Genomic DNA, 16,914 nt, shown 5'->3' with positions numbered 1-16,914 from the left:
TCCTCCTTTTCCTTCCCATTGTGGTAATACCACCATTTGTGGTAAAATTAGTATTGAATGTGTATATTATTATAGGTATGTATATGTTGTTACAGTTTGAAACAAATAATTGTGGTATGATTTAATTCCATTTCTGGTATAAGTTGTTTCTTTCCTGGAATTAATAATTGTATCTTTTGATTCTTTGTTTTGTTTTATATACCCCCTCTCTAAATTACCCTTACATTTTCCAACAGACCTATTTAAACTCCTCTCAATGTAATGGAAAACATTAATCTATAGATCACCCTTGGTGCTGTCCTCCTGGAACCCTTTGCCTCATTTTGGTGTCTAGATCTGCCACTGAGTTGTTGAAAGGAGTCTTCCCTTTCATGTCACTTTGAGATCATTTTTCATGGGTTCTTGGTTGGTTCCATCTTCATTTGTGAAGTATTTTCCTGAGAATGGTACATGGGAAGTAAATGTTTTGAGGCTGTGTGTGTCTGAAAATGTCTATTTTATACTCATCTTTGATTATCTCACAGTTTGGCCAGGTATAGAATTGTAAGTTGGCTGGGTGCGGTGGCTCACGCCTGCAATTCCAGCACTTTGGGAAGCTGAGGTGGGTGGATCACGAGGTCAAGAGATCGAGACCATCCTGGCCAACATGGTGAAACCTTGTCTCTACTAAAAATCCAACAAAAATTAGCTGGGTGTGGTGGTATGCACCTGTAGTCCTAGCTACTCAGGAAGCTGAGGCAGGAGAATTGCTTGAACCTGGGAGGTGGAGGTTGCAGTGAGCTGAGATCGTGCCACTGGACTCCAGCCTGGTGACAGATTGAGACTCTGTCTCTCCAAAAAAAAAAAGTAGGTTGGAGACTATTTTCCTCCAGATTTTGAAGGCATTACTCTATTGGCTTTTAATTTTCAGAAAAAAGCTGAGTATAATACAGTGTACACTAAATGGAAAGCCAACATTGGCCTTTTAGGATGAGTTGTTATTTGAGTGATGCCCTTGGAAAGATTAAGTTATTAGAGTGATGTCTTCTGAACCATAAGGGAAAAAATAAAGTTGAGAGAATTTCATTTTATTCCCATCTGTTAAATGGCAATAGTTCAATCCTTGCTAGGGATATTGGAAAATAAATAACTAAAAATTTAAAGGTAGCTGTAAGTATCAAATAGAAAAATCACTTCTTGGGGTGAATGGCAAACTTTGTGGTAATAGCCATTTATGTTTGTATTTTAAAGCACTTTATTATGATAGGATTTTTCCAGTCACTACCCTTTAAAAGCCAAATGAATTTTAAATTCATGTAATATGTGTATTTTAATATTTTTATTTTAATATTTAATATATATTTGATATTAGCTTTTTAATATTTTTTGGATTAACGTTTTCATAATATAACATTTAATTCCATTTCAAATGGAGTCCACAATGAAAAAGCCTCATTTTGATTACCTGTGTAAGCTAAGTATAAAGAATGGAATCGGCCGGGTGCGGTGGCTCAAGCCTGTAATCCCAGCACTTTGGGAGGCCGAGGCGGGTGGATCACGAGGTCGAGAGATCGAGACCATCCTGGTCAACATGGTGAAACCCTGTCTCTACTAAAAATACAAAAAATTAGCTGGGCATGGTGGTGTGTGCCTGTAATCCCAGCTACTCAGGAGACTGAGGCAGGAGAATTGCCTGAACTCGGGAGGCGGAGGTTGCGGTGAGCCGAGATTGCGCCATTGCACTCCAGGCTGGGTAACAAGAGCGAAACTCCGTCTCAAAAAAAAAGAAAAAAAAAAAAAAGAATGGAATCAGCAAATCATAATTTCTGAAATAAAATACCTTTAATGTTAGATATGTTGTGAATGTTGAGCACTGTAGTTGAAGTTTGTAATTATTATTATTATTTTTGAGATGGAGTTTCATTCTTATTGTCTAGGCTGGAGTACAGTGGCACAGTCTTGGCTCACTGCAGCCTCTGCCACTCAGATTTAAGTGATTCTCCTGCTTCAGCCTCTCGAGTAGCTGGGACTACAGGTGCCCACCACCAAGCCTGGCTAATTTTTGTGTTTTTAGTAGAGACGGAGTTTCATCATGTTGGCCAGGCTGGTCTCAAACTCCTGACCTCAGGTGATCTGTCCACTTCAGCCTCCCAAAGTGCTGGGATTACAGGCATGAGCCACCATGCCAGGCCAAAGTTTTTAATTATTAAAAAAATTTTTTCTTAAAAGCAGAAACCAACCATTTTGTAAGGGATACAATTTTATTTTAAAATTAATCTGTCCTTTTTGGCAAGAATTTGCATTCAAGAAAGTGTCATTTTTATGTTTGATTGTAATAATTAATATTAGTATAATGATTAAAATGGAGGCAATCAATAGAAAACACGTACAAAATGGCAAGCATCAATTTTTAACCCACTGTTAATTGTTTCTAGGAGGTTGTCTTAGCGTTGGTTACTATGGTTTTTTTTTTAGCCTTTATAAATTATCACAAAAGACAAACTGTTCCTCCTCCAGTTACTAAATTAGTTCCTATTTAATGTTGAAAAGTATCTTAAAAGATTTATGATTCAGATTTTATAACAAGTCTTGTTTTAGGATAATGTGCTTTTCTAGTTATATGGCTACCTTTTTGGCCTTTTCTCTAGGGACATTAATCCTTGGCTGGAAAGAATAAACTGTAGTTCCTCCATAGCAGCTGACTGCAGACTGCAACCGTGATGCCTTAGGCTGTTAAAACAAACATTTCTCAACCTTATAGCACAGACTTCCTGTTTTAAAGCTTTTCTGACCTTCCTGAGAAAAAGACCAATATAGCTTTGGTTACATCCTGTTTTTTTTTTTTTAAATTTAAAACAATCTATTGAATTTTTCTAAAGCCCTTGAGTATAAAAGTGATTAATGCACCAAAAAATGTAAATAGCACAGGGCTCATGTCTGATCTTTGCTAGGCCTTCAATAAAAGATAATAGAACCAGGTTGGCTTTTAATGCATCTCTGTTTGTTCAATGTCTGCTACAATTGGAATGTCAGGAAAATCTCACATTAAAGGATCTGCCCTATTCTGGAGAGATTGTAAAGGAAGCATTTGGCAGTCATTTCCTTTCACTTACGAGAATGAACATACTACATTATAATCGTTTAAACATACCAGAGTCAGCTGATAGGGCTCTCATATTTTTCACTGTAGAGTCAGCTTGCTCTGAAGATTGGAGAGGCTGATCAGTGTTTAGATTTTATTGTTGGAATTAATCAGATGATGTAAACGTTAGAAGTTAGCCCGGATCTTCCATTGTACTCAGTTGTTGTTTCCTGCAGCCCAAGTATTTGCTCTTTTAGTTAAATTTAAACCCCAGAATGTATGTTCAGCATTTGTCTGTATGATAGTCTCACTCACCTCTAATCACTTCAAAAGAAAACACAAGAAACCACCTTGTGTTGTGTAGGTCAAACATTCTTGAAACTGGCTTTTGTTTTTTGTTTAGTCAATGTATTATACAGTGTTCGAGTGCACATATGTGTGTGTGTGTGTGTGTGTGTGTGTGTGTGTGTATTTTGAGACGTAGCCTCTTTTATTTTTGCTTTAGCCAATGTATTATACAGTGTTTGAGTGCCTGTGTGTGTGTGTGTTTATATATATATATATGTGTGTGTATATATATATATATATATATATTTTTTTTTTTTTTTTTTTTTTTTTTTTTTTGAGACGTCTCACTCTGTTGCCTAGGCTAGAGTGCAGTGGTGCCATCTTGGCTCACTGCAACCTCTGCCTCCTTGGTTTGAGTGATTCTTCTGCCTCAGCCTCCCAAGTAGCTGGGACTACAGGTACACGCCACCACACCCAGCTAATTTTTTGTATTTTCAGTAGAGATAGGGTTTCACTGTATTAGCCAGGATGGTCTCGATTTCCTGACTTTGTGATCTACCCGCCTCAGCCTCCCAAAGTGCTGGGATTACAGGTGTGAGCCACTGTGCCCAGCCGAGTGTATATTTTTAACTGGAGACTTCTGGCTTTTTTTTTTTTTTTTTTTGAGACGGCGTTTCACTCTTGTTACCCAGGCTGGAGTGCAATGGCTTGATCTCGGCTCACCGCAACTTCCGCCTCCTGGGTTCAGGCAATTCTCCTGCCTCAGCCTCCCTAGTAGTTGGGATTACAGGCACGCGCCACCATGCCCAGCTAATTTTTTGTATTTTTAGAAGAGACAGGGTTTCACCACGTTGACCAGGATGGTCTCGATCTGTTGACCTTGTGATCCACCCGCCTCGGCCTCCCAAAGTGCTGGGATTACAGGCTTGAGCCACCGCGCCCGGCCGACTTCTGGCATTTTTTAGAGAGCAGTTATTGGCTTTTAGGCAGACAGTTCCTGGATCAGTAATGCTACCTCTGATGTTCAGACTGGCAGATGGTACTCAATTTAATTTTTTGAAACATTATTTTTCATATATATACTTTTTCTGAAATAAGTGTGTAATTTTATTTTAAAATATTTTCATTTATTGGCGATATAATAGAGAAAACATGTACCAATAATAATAAAGGGCAAAATGATATTTTGAATTTGTATACATTATTTTAGTCATACAAATACCTGTCTGGTTAATATTTTGAATTCTTAGGACATTGATTCCAGTTGTGGTTTTTAGTTATCCTTAAGATTACTTCCAATACATTTGGCTGGATCTCCAAATTTATTTTATCGTATATCATCAGTTCAAAATACACCAGGGGCCTCATTTTAAACATTCCATTGAGGCCCTGAGTCCCTGAGCTCTTTGTTCCATAAAACTCTGTTTTTTAAATCTGTAACACTTTTCCAAATGAGAAATTCCTCTTCTTAACTCGGCTTTGCCTTTTCAAGGTATCACTCTATTGGAATTTAATAATTTGATCTATACAGTCTGAGATCTCTAGTGAGTTTTGAAACAGAAATGAAAATGTCCTTAAAAATATTTAAAGCATATGCTATCTGAGAGGTCTTGCTCTCTGTCTGAAGTTGGTTTAAGGCTTATTTTACATCCCACATCCATGAGACGGCTGCACACTTCCAAAAACTAAAACCTCCAGGCCTGACCTTCGATTGATGACTAATGTCAGAATGGTTCGCTGTGATGCCCACAGGAGCCTGGTGCTTCTGTTGTCTGTTCTTGTAAAAATGAATTTAGTGCTGAAAGTTGTATTTTTTTTTTTATCTAATGTATTTTTATAATGCTTATAATTTATTTCATGAAATAATACTTTAAATCTTAGCAGTTTATCACTCCTTTTTTTTTTTTTTTTGGAGACAGTCACAGTCACCTAGGCCGGAGTGCAGTGGCTCGGTCTGGGCTCACTGCAACCTCCGCCTCCCAGGTTCAAGCAATTCTCTTGCCTCAGCCTCCTGAGTAGCTGGGATTATAGGCATGTGCCACTGTGCCCAGCTAGTGTAATTTTAGTAGAAATGGGGTTTCACTATGTTGGTCAGGCTGGTTTCGAATTTACAGCCTCAAGTGATCCACCCGCCTTGGCCTCCCAAAGTGCTGGGATTACAGGTGTAAGCCACTGTGCCTGGCCTATAACACTTAAATATATGTTTGGGACTATGATGAAAAGTAAAATATAAAGGAAAGTTTTAGTTAATGCTCAACCTAATGTTTATATCTATCTTATTTCATAAAGTGTCCTGTTCAGAGTTTTACTAAAGGCCAGTCTTGTCTTTTTTTTTTTCTTTTTAATAATCTGATGTTATTTCTAGTTATTTTCCAATAATATATTATGTAGATTGCAACAGTATTTATCTAGAAATTAACTCATACATTTTATTACTAAATATAAAAGAGTAAATACTTACTAAGATTAGCCATTACCAGACATACAAACTCAAGTGAGTTTATCTAATACTCATGGAGTATTTGACTAATTATTGTAACATTATTATAATGTGTTTATAGTTCTCTGTGTCTTTTTCTGTGGATGTAATTCTTACCAACCTAATTGATTTAATATTTTATATTTCTGTGTAGCACTTTTGCCTACAAAGAAGCATATGTGGAGAATAGATCATAAATATTGACTGAATGAAAAGTGATATAAATAATGGATAGGTAATTAGGAAGGTTATTTAAAAATGTATGTTAATATATGCCTGACCTTGATTTGCATTTAAGACCTGTGAACCATGGATTAGATGATAGTTACCTATTACCAAAATAAAATAATATGAATCATTCAGTAGTACTGAAAGCTAAGAGGTATTTGATATTTTAATGTGCTGATTCTGATTTCACATACAGTTTTAGAATGTAAGTCATAATAGAAAGGGCATGCTCTTAATACTTACACCAGGGCAACAGATGTATCCTGGGACTGTATTGAGAAAACCAGGACATGGGGGAAGAACATTTTGATTTGGTTTGGGATTATTTAAGAGTGTCTGTGGAATGCCATTATGGCAGAACCCGCAGGGTATTTGCAAATGTGGGCCTCTTGCTGAGAAGCAAGCTCAGCTGGAAAAATCAAATTTTGGAATGACAACACAGAAGCAGCTTGAGAGTGACTCTCTTCACTTATGAGAGATGGCAGAGTGTGGTAAGAGGAGGCTTGACAGGGACTACCTGTACGTAGGAGGAGTCATGGAAAGAGAGAATGGCTGGCCAGAAAGGTAGGAGATCCAGGAGAGAGCATAATCCAAAACCAAACCAACAAAAAACCAGAATGAGAGTATGGTAATAGGACCACTGTTGGTAAGAGTGTAAGTTTAAGTTGTACAGCTTTTGGATGGCTGTTTGACTCTCTATGAAAAAGTGCATATTCATTGAACTAGGGATTCCTTCACTGTAGAAATAACATATATGCACAAAGATGTTTGTTGTAGCACTGTTTATAAGAGCAAAAAATGTGAAAATGACTCAGTAAGGGGCTTATTATATAATAATTATGGGACTCCTACATTGTTCAGTTCTGTGCAGCTATAAACAGGAATGGGATGTTAATAGTCTGCTGTAAAGTGAGAGAAGTGAGTTGCTGAATAGCATAAATAGTAGGATTTCATCTTTGTGACATAAAAAAGTCAACAAGTCAACCCTCAAATGAATATATATGCTTTTATGTATGTATGTATGCATGCTTTTATACATATGTTCTAGAGGAGAGCCTGGCAGACCTTCGGCCTATTACGTGGAATTGCTGGATTCTTTTCTGTAGGAACATATACTTTAAAAAAAATCTAAAAGGGAGCTGAGCGCAGTGGCTCACCTGTAATCTCAGCACTTTGGAGGGCCGAGGTGGGTAGATTGCTTGAGCTCAGGAGTTCAAGACCAACCTGGGCAACATACTGAGATCCTGTCTCAAAAAAAGGGAAAAAAAAATTTAAATCTAAAAGGTTCAAAAATTTTACATTTTTCTTTTCTTTTTTTTTTTTTTTTTTTGAGACAGAGTCTCACTCTGTTCCCAGGCTGGAGTGCAATGGCACAATCTCAGCTCAATGCAACCTCTGCCTCTCGGATTCAGGCAATTCTCCTGCCTCAGCCTCCTGAGTAGCTGAGATTACAGATGCATGACACCACACCCAGCTAATTTTTGTATTTTTAGTAGGGACGGGGTTTCACCACGTTGGTCAGGCTGGTCTTGAACTCCTGACCTTGTGATCCACCTGCCTCGGCCTTCCAAAGTGCTGGGATTACAGGTGTGAGGCACTTTACCTGGCCAAAAAATTTTATATTTTTCTTTTTTCTTTTAAAAACTCTAGATTTTTTGTTGTCTAGTGACATTTGGTGAGTTGGAAAAGGAAAAGAAGTAGTTTGCTTAAAATTGAAAATTCCATATATTAGTACGTTTTCATGCTGCTGATAAAGATATGTCAGAGACTGGAAAGAAAAAGAAGTTTAATGGACTTACAGTTTCACTGGGGAGGCCTCACAATCATGGCGGAAGGCAAAGAAGAGCAAGGCACGTCTTCTGTGGATTACAGCAGGCAAAGAGATAGAGAGCTTGTGCAGGGAAATTCCCATTTTTAAAATCATCAGATCACCCGGGCTCAGTGGCTCACACCTGTAATTCTGGCACTTTGGGAGGCACAGGTGGGTGGGTCAGGAGTTTGAGACCGGCTGGCCAACATGAGGAAATACTATCTCTACGAAAAATACAAAAATTAGCTGGGCATGGTGGTACGCGCCTATAGTCCCAGCTACTCAGGAGACTGAGTCTAGAGAATCACTTGAACCTGGGAGGCAGAGGTTGCCATGAGCTGAGATCACGCCATTGCACTCCAGCCTGGGCTACAGAATGAGTTTCCACCTCAAAACCAACAACAGCAACATCAACAAAAACAAAACCATCAGATCTTGTGAGACTTACTGTGAGGAGGACAGCATGGGAAAGACCCACCCCCGTGATTCAGCTGACTCCAACCGGGTCCCTCCCATAACACATAGGAATTATGGGAGCCACAAGATGAGATTTGGGTGGGGATACAGAGCCAAAGCATATCACTCCATATTCTTTGTAGGACAGTAGTTTCATCTTATCCTTGAGAATATGTTCCAAGGCCCCAGTGGGTTCCTGAAACTGGATAGTACAGAACCCTGTTTTTACTATTTTCCTATACATACCTACCTGTGATAAAATTTAACTTGAAATTAGAAAAATTAAGAAATTAATAATTAAAATAGAACAATTATAACAATACATTATTATGAAAATTATATGAATGTGGCCTCTCAAAATACCTTACTGTACCATATTTACCTATTTTTGAACCGTGGTGGACAGTGAGTAACTGAAGCCTTGGAAAGTGAAACTGTGGATAAAAGGGGAGTACTGTAATACAAATCAAATCCTCTCCACCCTAGCATCCTATGCAGACATAGCTAACTGATACTAATACAACCCTTGATTCAGTCACTGTTTGCTTGATAACTTTTGGGTGTACTTTTGACATTTTGACACTGGGGTAAGCTAAATTACTTGGTCTGAGTGGTTGTACTGGATAATGCTATAGGAAAAAATGTTGGTTGTCTCTAACTTGATAGTTATAATTTTGACACTTACTAGTGTTATTAAATGAGTGCTACTGTTTCAACTTTGATGTAAAAATGGAGTCTCCCTGCTGCCTCGGTGGTCTTGGGGATTGCCTTGCTGGTCTTGGGAAGTGGTCCAGAGTTGCCATCTTTAGAAGATACAGCTAAGATTCTTCCTTGGCTGTGACAGAGCAGAGTGGTGGAGGGAGTACATGCAGGGTGGTTGCTCCAGGTTAAGGGTCTGGAATACTGTGTGTCCTGTTCACCTAGTGCTGAGGTTACATTTCACATTTCCCTTGTGTGCTGTTCTGGTCATAGCTTTAATGTTAGTTTTAACTAGACTTTCTATTTAATTATAACTGGTAGAATAAAGTCAGATGTCAGCTCACTTCAGATGGCTGCATGCTTCGGCCTGTAGAATATGGAGTGCTTTGCTTCCAGCCACATCTGTTGTCTCCTCTCATTATCTGTTAATGGTACTCAGCTTGACAGGGTTGTTTTGATAAATGGTGGGTGTTATGGAAACCATGAGCTGGAATTTTTGTGGAATGGAGCTTAGGCCAAAAAGAAGCAATGAGGCAGACCAGGTCAGGGAGATAACAAGGAATCCCCTGTGGAATGCTGACAGTAACAATGAGTATTAATTTGAGAGGGATATGGCATATCTAATACTTTTTCATTTATCTTGCATATTCTTTCTGTTACTTTTTCATGTGCTCATGTGCAAAACACCTGAAAAATTGTAGTTCTTGTTCTAATAACTTTGATTTCTCCTCTTCACAAAGTAATTTACAAACTCATACTAATGAGGGTTAAAACAAATGTTTCAGTTTGAGGAATAGAGTGTGGGGTTTGCAGTGGTCAGCCACCATTGCGTTCCTCTTTGGAAAGATTCCATGTCAGAGAAATAGAGGTCTGTTATTTAGAGAAAAAAACCTGAAAATAAAGTAAGTTCAGTGTAAAAGGGAGATAAGAGTGAACTCCCCTCATTCACAGCAGAATTTGGTAGTGCTTTTGCATTTTGAGAAGCTTTGAAGACAAACTAGTGTATAAAATACTTTCTAAGTTTTATATTCTGTTTATATTGCTCTGTGTATGTACAAGATTTAGTCCTCTGTCCAGTTTACCTGTGGCTGTTTGCATATTCCTTAACAGCCAAGTAATAGGAACAACTTGGCTTAAATAAACTAGTGATGGCGTCTATACTGCATTAACTCTTAAAAAAAATTGTAGCTTAGGAGTAGGACACTAGTTAGAATCTCTGTGTTTTTGAGTAACCCCAGGCACACTTATTTATATCTTTATGAAATAGGGATACAAATCCTCTTTTTACTAGACTTTTTTCTTTTTCTTTGTATTTTTAGAGACTGGATCTTGATATGTTGCTGGACTCAAACTCCTAGGCTCAAAGGATCCTCCTGTCTCAGCCTCCTGAGTGGCTGGGACTAGAAGAGATTCTTATTTGCATAGGTGCTATTTATTTGAGATAGGCTTCTTTGTGCCAAGAAATGTACAGAGAATATATGGAGTGAGTAAAAGCAGTGTTCTTGACCTTAGTTCATTTATTCATTCCGCAGATTTGTGTTGCTGACACAAATCTATATGATGAACATACATATAGAACTTTCTCTGTAGAACTCTATGGAACTGTTTAGAAGGTGCTATGAGCATTAATAAAAATAAAAAGTCACACCAATGAATTACAAACCAATATCAGTGCTCTGAAGGAAGAACACAATTCTGTGAGAACTTATAACAAAGGCACTTGACCTAGGATGGGGCCTCTGGGGAAGCTTTTCTGAAAAAGTGATGTTTGACCCGAGAGCTGAAGGAGGCTTTAAAGGGTCTGTGAGTGGCTGTTGGGGGCTGCAGGGAGATTATTGCTGCTCTAGTGGGAAGAAGCATGCTGACCTGTGGTGGAAATCCCTGTTTACCTGGGGGAAGTGGAAAAACTGGTGTAACTGTAAGGTTCGGGGCTGGGTGCAGGTTGGATTAGCAAATCGGGTGCAAGATAAGCTCAAAAGAATTTGTATCATAAAATGCCGTCAAAGCATTTAGAATCCCTGAGAGACTAGGTACAGTATGAATTCAGAATAGAGCAGTTTGCTACTTCTCACCAGCCTTTTCCACCTCAGTGTAAACCAGCACTTTTAAAATGGTCTGTAGAAAAGAAAAAAATCCTTTCACTCTGTGCCTTGTGTGTAGATGTAGCTGGTTAGAAAATTGGAAGTGTGTCTAAGTACAGGAATAGCTTTGTAGCAAGGCTTTAGGATCAATTTCATCTCTCTGACATATATGGAGTAATCTCATAGCCACTTGGTTATGAAGCAGATTTTCAAGTCACAGATCCCCCTCAGGATGGTTTTACTGAGGAATGGTGTTTAGTGGAGCTTATAGCAGTTCTAGATTTACACTACAGACCACCTCTGATTTGTATTGATCACAGCCACCTTTCAGGGTGGCAAAGACATTGTGCCTCATCTTACTCTCAGTACATGTGCTGTGTTAGGAGTTTTAGACAGATATTTCTGTCTCCTGTTATTCACTTGATTTGTCTTTAAAAAGAGATCAGCTGAGTTATGTTTAAATAGCAAATGTGCATGTATATGTCTGTTTGGCTATCTGTGGCAACAAGGCAGGACCCCTGGTTTCTATTCAGCCTGGCCCCACTTCTATCCATCTTATTGAGAGACTATAGGCAAATCACTTTAATCTGTCTAAATTTCTCTGCCTATTAGAAAGAAGGTACCTGATTATACAGCCACTTTATGGGGCCTTGGAAAGTCTAATTAACATTTATGAAGCTATTCGAGAGTTCCTGGAACTTGCCTGGAAGGGGAAAGGTGTAATAGTGAAGATACCAGAAGTAATCATTTAAATTTTGAGCTTATACCTTTCTAATTTGGGTTGACACTGAGTGAACTTAATGCTTAGAGTTTGTAATTTATAGGAATACATTTTAAAAATTCCTATAGGATGTCTTCTTTGAGATGACAAAATAATCTTAGCTATCACCACTAGAGATGTGGTTTAAATGTAGTTGGATTTAATTTTAATAAAATTTAGAAAGTTGATATATATATTTTACTAGACTTAATTGGGGGTGGATAAGTAGTTTGAAATTAACAGTAATCTGTTAAGATGCACTTAAAAACTGAATTAATGAGGGAGTCGAATCTGGTAGCTGGTAGGTTATGTTTATTTAAAGCCACGTGGTAAGGAATGTGCATTTATTTTGCTTCCTTATTAGATGAATTTCAATCATGCACAATTTAAGCTATATCTTGTCTAACAGATGATCTTTACTTGTAGAAAAGGAATCGGTGAGATTTTTAAACAAATGACTTAGAATTCTTAATGTGAAAGGAAAACTGGGGTCAGAAATGTTGTTTGACACCAAACAATGCTGCTTTCTCCTGGTGCATCTTTGAAACAAATGTTTAGCTTGTCTGTGATTGTTGGTTGTTTCATCTGCATTTGTTAGACGTCAGAGGTGGTTTGCATTAATATTCCTGGCAGAAGCAGAGACAGCTCTAGGATGTGTGAAATGCTGATCACTCACAGGGATGCGCTGCCTCTTTAATATCTTGCTTGCAGATGCATTTTCTAGCTGACCATGCTATTAAGAGCTGCCATCAATCACGCAGGCTCCCAGTTCCGGCTGTCGGAGGGGAGGGAGGACTGGAGGGGGTGGAGGGTGGCCAAGCAACGAAGGAGATAAAATTGCCGCTGGCATTGTGTGTGCGCGCGCCCGCAGCGGCGGCCAGCAGGGGCGCGCGCGGAGCGGGCTGGGCTCCAGCCCAGATTTTGCCGGCTGCCGCCGTCTATGGAAGGCTGCTCTTTCTCTCCCACTGTCTGGGTCACCGGCATGTGGCAGTGCTGGCCCGGCTGCCCGGGCTGAAGGAGCGCGAGCTGAGTGCTGTGTCTGCCGGCAGCAGGCGCAGGCCGGAGCGGCCCCATCCCTAGCCGCAGGCGGGGCCCTGCGCGGCCACCGCCTCCCAGAGCCATCAAGCCGTTGGAACCTGCGCCCGCGCCGTCCTGCCCTGCGGCCGTCTGGGCCTCCTTTTGTTTTAGCAAGTGCACTTCACTCCCCGGGCCCCCACCTGCCCGCCCGCGCTGCCCCTTCCCGCGGGCCCGGAGTTGGCGGGGCCCTGCGCCGGAGGAGGAGGACCAGGCCCGCGGTCTCAGCTCCTGCCGCCAGCGGGCCGCAGGCAAGTGGCCGGCGGCCTCGTGCTGCGAGGGGGACACGAGTCTTGGGCCAGAAAGTTGGACAAGTGCGGGCGGGGGGCTCTCGAGGTGGGTGCACGGAGTGTTCCAGCCGACCTTGGAAAGACGAACTCGGGTGTTCCTAAGAATGATGGTGGCTTTCCAGGAACGGGGAGTCCCATTGCGTTTCTGTTGGCCTCACTAGTTTTTAAATAGCTCCAAACTCTGGAAATCTCAAATAAATCGAACAGAGAACATTTTTTGAGGGGGAGGACAGGGCAGAGAAAACACTATTTAAATATACACGTATATGTATATATTTTTTTCTTGTGAAAGCGAAGTGCTTTTGAAGCTGAGTGAGGTATAATGCTGAAGTCGCTGTTTGATCAGAAACTTCATTGCTTCACTGTGAAATAAATTGAAGTTTAAAAATAAAATGAATTTGATGGACTTGATTTGAGGCTGCTTAAGTGAGAAATGAAATTTTCTTCTTGGACCAAACTACTGTTATTTTGCCCGAGTAGTGCTAAAATGCAGAGATAGTCTTGAGGAAGATTGTTTTTCGTTTAAATTGTTAAAAGAATTTTTTGGTGTGAAGTGCTGTCTTGTTGCTCTTCTCTTGTTTACTCAACTCGTTTTCTGAAACTAGAGAGAGACCTGCTTGACCGCTTTTTGTTTGCTGAGAAACAAACTCCTGTAATAGGTTACTTTGTTTTACTCGCAGCCTTTAAGCTTCCCTGGCGCACATGTGCCCCGCGCTCTGTGGGCATTGTTTGGCTGGAGGCCACTCAGCCGCACGGAAAATCTAAAAAATGGTCTGTGAATGAACACGGGTGTCTACAAAGGAATTTCATTTTCCCTTTCAAATTGTGTGCCTCTGTGTTTTAAGATTGAGACGCTGAGTAAAAGTTGAAAACAGATTTAGCAAAGTCCTTACAATTCCGTGCCAAAATTAATGTTTTGAGGTCTAGCTTTTTCCCCCCTTCCTTCTAGAAACTCCACATTTAAGGTAGACATGATTTGAAACCTTACAGATGGGAACAATATCCCATGTGAGCATGTTGATCTGTGGGCAATTATTTCCAGAAGCACAACCAACCTACTCTACATTTTTATGCATGTGTTAGATTTGGGCTCTAAGAGGCAGTTGCCTTTCTGAATATTTACATTGCCTAGTAAATTACACAAGGCAGATTTTTAGATGCTTAACAGGAATTTCACAATAGTGTGGGGGCAGCAGATTTGAGCTTGTTTTTTTTTTTTTTTCTAACTGTAATTTAGTAGTGTTTAAACTATTTTATAAAGATTCCTGGGACTAGTGAAAGATGGTTTTTCAGTCCAGAGCACTTGAACGCTCATTGTACTCTGGCTTGGGCTGGCGCTTGGCAGGCTGCACTTGAAATGTTATTTGATCTGGTTGCACGATAGAATTGACCAAGATTACACTTTTTCCCTCCCCGTGGCTGTTGAAAGCAATGCATCAACGAGAAGTGTTCAATAACATATTTAAAGACTTAACCCACATTCATTCACTCTAAGGTTTCCAGAAAAAGGCCGTTTAGATTTTTGTCTTGTTTTGTGGTTTTTGCATTTATGAATTGAGGCAAGAGCTGACGTAATGTAGCTGTACCACTTCCTTTGTGTGTGTGTGTTTTTATAGCCTATAGGATATGTTCCAATCTACATGGTTGTGATTATTTCTGAAATGCCTGAGAGAGTGAAAGAGTGGGGGTGGGGGGAGAGTGTGTGTGTGTGTGTGTGTGTGTGTGTGTGTGCGCGCGCGTGCGTGCGTGTGCGTGTGTGTTCCCCTCACCCCATCCCAGTATTTTCAGCTATATGGCAATTTAATTTTTTACATTGTAGGTTAGGGAAGGGAAGACTGTGATGGTAAACCCCGTCGATTTGTCAGTAAGTTTCAGTGAATTGTCTGTGTGTGATGCAGACTAGCTTTTCATTTTAATTAGTGCAACTGTGTACAGCTGTTAGGTCAGAATGCATTGGCTGCTCCTGCAGGGTAGTTTTATCTTACACTGGAGGTTTTATGGACTTGACTGGCTGTGTTTTTTACCCCCACCCCCCACCCCCCCATGCCACGGTGCTTGCTTTTAAGCAAGTGATAGAAGAAGACAAGCTTTTGTTTACTTATTTAATAGTTTACTTGTGAGTGATTTATTTTTGGTTCTGAGGAAATTGGTAAACCATGTAACTTATTAGTAGGTGTTATATTTACCATGCTTTTCCAAGGTCAAAGGGTTTTGCTTGTTGTTGTGTAGTGTGAGAAGCCGATGGAGCCAACCATTTTATAATGACATAGGAAGCCAATTTTTTCTGTCAAAATGGACAATAAAAAATGGGTTCTTTGTTTGCTAGTCTAGGATTAGTTTGTAAAACTGAAACAGAAATAAATGTTAGCATCACTGGAGATAAGGTGGCTAGAATGTTTCCCCCTTGTCTCTTTCTTACCTCTTGTTAAATTGTACAAAAGGACCTGAACAAGCCATTGAGCAACAGCAGTTTGGCCATGGACTGGGTGGTAAATAGAAGCTTTTAGAAATGTCTGCTCAGGGGCATGTATGGCCAACTTTATACTTCATAGTATCATTGGTTTCAAGTTATTAGAAAGTATTTATGAGTAGATTTGAGTCTTTGAATATAGGCATGTAACAAAGTCAGGCTCTTCAGGCTGTAAAGTAGTAATGTGACTGACATGGGTTCTCAGTGGTTTGGTCTCTTTACTGTCTGCTTTCCTTTTGAGGAGACGCTACTGTCTAGAGCTGTTATTATTCAATGCGTTTTTAAAAAGGAGCAAAAGTCATAGAAACAAACTTGACTGAAGTCTGTTTATAACTAAAGCTTATATTATAAATGTGGTACCTTTTTCAGAGGCCCGGGTTTGCTGATAGAAGATGAGGGCTGAGGGTTGTTAGGGGGTGAGATCTTGTGGGTGTGGTTGGGTCAAAAGAGAGCTTGTCTCAGACTAAGATATTTTTTAATTCATTGGAGAAATTGGTCCATCTTCAGACAACCTAGAATGAAGCAATAGAGTGCAATATTTTCTAGAAAACGTGATAATTTCATTGTAACTTATGTAGAAAATATTTTGTCTATTTAAAAGAAATTAAAACATTTAGATTGGCAACAGGCTGCTGTATCCAAGGAAAATGGAGGGAAAAAGTATTCTACATCTAGTTCGAACAGGTTATATCACAAGTTGATTTGTAAGTCTTTTTTCAGACCATGTTATCCAATTCTACATACTAATGATGATTGGGGTCTTAGACTTGTCCTCTAAAATCTAATTAATCCATGAAATAGTCAACATACTTAAACATTTATAATAAAAAAACAACGTTGATGCTTAGTGAGTAGGAATATTAGCATAATTTAACTCAATTTGTAATGTATCATGGAACTCTGGTATAATTCATTAATTTCTTCAGTAGTGGTAAATAGCTAGGCTGTCTGAGTTTGAGTTCTATTCCTAGTTTTACCACTTAGTCACTGTGACACCTGGGGTGAGTTTTTTAGCCTCTGTGACTGTTTTCTCATACCAGAAAATAATGAGTCTACCTAGAGGGTATATGCAATGCTTAGGACCATGCTTAGCGTGGGAAAATAGTGAATATTGAATATAGTGAGCACTAATTATATGCTAGGTACTATTTTAGTTGCTGAAGATAAGATGAAGCCTCTGTTCTCATAGCATTTATTTTCCAGTGGAGAAAGACAAGA

At 39.5% G+C, this 16,914-nt stretch overlaps 1 protein-coding gene across 8 annotated transcripts in view; it reads left to right on the top strand.

Moving 5' to 3' along the window:
* RERE (arginine-glutamic acid dipeptide repeats) overlaps nt 1-16,914 on the top strand; it is a 484,877-nt gene that overhangs the window by 113,257 nt on the left and 354,706 nt on the right. Inside the window, exon 1 of one of the 8 annotated variants that reach the window (XM_010338541.3) lies at nt 12,832-13,187. The exons of 6 other annotated variants lie outside the window; for them this stretch is intronic. The gene's annotated coding sequence lies outside the window, so the exon portion shown is untranslated. Of the gene's footprint in view, nt 1-12,831; nt 13,188-13,254; nt 13,273-16,914 lie in introns of those variants that run through there. One more of the 8 variants, XM_074380010.1, reaches the window with a different exon arrangement.

Source organism: Saimiri boliviensis, chromosome 11, assembly GCF_048565385.1.
Source record: "Saimiri boliviensis isolate mSaiBol1 chromosome 11, mSaiBol1.pri, whole genome shotgun sequence".
NCBI lineage: Eukaryota > Metazoa > Chordata > Mammalia > Primates > Cebidae > Saimiri > Saimiri boliviensis.
This window is presented reverse-complemented; position numbering and strand designations above follow the sequence as displayed.